The 2500-nt window shown below is 38.6% G+C and overlaps 1 protein-coding gene across 2 annotated transcripts in view; it reads left to right on the plus strand.

The window, feature by feature from the left end:
* Positions 1-2500, plus strand: part of LOC138003613 (adhesion G-protein coupled receptor D1-like) — a 55878-nt gene that overhangs the window by 45754 nt on the left and 7624 nt on the right. The window lies entirely within an intron of this gene.

Genomic DNA, 2500 nt, shown 5'->3' on the forward strand with positions numbered 1-2500 from the left:
TCTTGGTTTGAAACCCCATAAACACTCCTGCATGCTCTTTTATTAAACAGCGCAAAAATAATGCATCGGTTCTTGGTGAGAAATTAATGAAATGAGCCAAGAAACCAGCAGTCTAGTTTGTTTTCAGATTTTTGGCGGTAGAAGAACGATGCGAAATTAACGTTTTAACGGAAATAAACACAGGGGAACGGATGCTTCACTTAAGGACGGTGCCTGCTGTTTTGCGCATACATTCTGCCCATCTCGAGATACTCGGATTTCCTATCGGCAGTGCTTATCAATACAGGGATATTTTTTGCGCGGTTCAAAACCATGCAGAGAAAGCAGAACTTAGCATGTTCTCTTGGTATCCAAAAGGAAATTGGGGGTAACCACGCATTTTTCAGGGATAATTAATCTTGAATTTGGAAAAGAACAACAAACATTGTTTTCAATTTTAAAGCTTTTTTCATATATCGTTGATTAATTATCTCGAAAAATGCGTGGTTACCCCCAATTTTCTTTTTGGATTTCAATAACACTTGTTAAGATCTGCTTTTCCCGCATTGTCTGTAAACCGCGTAAAAATACCTTTGAATTAGTAAGCACCGTCCGTAACTGTTTTGTCAGATATGTCGAGAAATTCAAGAAATTAGACGCAGGCCGATTTTAATAAGCGTCACGAAGTGTCTCCTTGCTTATCATCACTGGTCAAGAGTGTTTAAACGTGACGTCACGGCGGCCATGTTGGTGTCCCCAAACAAAGAAATAGCAGTCATGTTGGTGTCCCCAACTAACCCTAACCCTAACCCTAAAAAATAAACAAAAAAAAAAATGGGTGCTTAGACTTAAATCTTTGAACAATATCGTCAAAAAATGAGTGTTTAGACTTAATTTTGCGGATCAGCGCTGGTTGAAATAAGTGCTCAGACGCGAATGGAAGACCTTAGACAGTAATAACCAGAACCAGGTTGTAGACCAGCGGTTTTCGTTAAAAGAATGGTTTGCTGGGGGGTGTTCAGTCTCGCGGGCTCAGAAAACCTGGTTGTGGTGTTTTTTCGACGCGAATACTATCGATGTATATTTTACATCATGTGATTACTGTGAAATGTCAACAATTCTTCTCTCTCTGGCAACATCCAATCACAGCCCGGTGTAATTCCTGTGTTTCGCCGCCACTATGAATAAGGTCAATTAGGCAGGAGGCCATGGGCTCTTGGATTTGGCTTACATGAGTAACCATTCTTAATCCCATGGGTAATGACTTATCATGCAAGTCTTGTGAATAGCGGGGAAAGTCCGGTAAGGTTTCGCTTAAAAATCAATCGAAATACAACTCGGTCTATAAAAACACCGTTCAAATATAATGAAGTTGTACGCTCCTAGTCATGGGCTTCTGCTTTCACGTAAGATCAGCAGCTTATGTTCACTTGAAGAGCATAGTATTCCTATAGAGTGTTTTCACTCACGTGATCCGTAAACTTGTTTTCCACCGAAACAAAAGAAAGCATTTGCATGATAATAGAGCTCAATTCCCGAAGTGTTAGGGTTAAGGTTTGTAACCGCTATCTCACGTCAATACTTTTTAAATTAGCAATTACGTGCATCGCTTGTCTCAGTAGATTACTGGTCATCTGGGGATGCTTAGACGCAAGCGGTTCGAATTCGTGCTCTTACTTCTTCAAAAATTGTCATTGAAAGTCTTTTAAACAACGAAATAAATCGAACTGTAGAACTTACTTCATTTTTGTGAAGTGAGAGCAGTGCGATTCCTGGATATAGCTGCACGTTTATTCACTATGGCTGCCATATTAGATTTGCCATTATCATGCAAATTAGCCACACACTTCTGAGGGGGCAAACAACCCAAATACGATAGGTTAAAACAAATATCTTAACCACACAGATGATCCTTTTCACGTTCATTCAATGTTTCTCACCTAAGCAGTAAAATAGAATGATTACACAAGTTACTTCGATGTTTTTTTTAGCGAAAAATGAGCAAAATGTCAAAGGCAATCAAAAGATATAAAATTATTATAAAAGGTTCTTAATTCTAAATTCTAAAATGTAGTTTTAGCAATGTCATTTCAATATTTCGACGAGCCGATTTTCTTCAGTTTGCCTTTTTTCCAATGTTTGCCCCCCAACATAACACATGGCTAATTTGCATGACAATTTGAAAACCAACATGGCGGCTATCGTGAATAAGACCTATTGTATTCAAGAACTCGTCTAAAAATAGCTCAATCTGTGAAAATGCCGCTACATAGACCTAGTATTGGAGTTGTAGTCTCCTGGTTATGGTCTCGTGGTGAAAGTGATCAGGGTCGTAGTCAGAAAATATTATGACTGAGGCAATGTCCATAGTTAAATTATCTTCGTATAGGTATTTTAGGTGTTTATGATGAGTACATTTTAAAGACAACACCGGAAACATGCTTTATTTAAAAAAATTCAGGAATACTGGCTACGGCCTTGGTGATCGTCGCGGTTATGAAGCAACTTAACCAGATGCAAA

The sequence above is a fragment of the Montipora foliosa genome, chromosome 5, assembly GCF_036669935.1.
Source record: "Montipora foliosa isolate CH-2021 chromosome 5, ASM3666993v2, whole genome shotgun sequence".
Lineage (NCBI taxonomy): Eukaryota > Metazoa > Cnidaria > Anthozoa > Scleractinia > Acroporidae > Montipora > Montipora foliosa.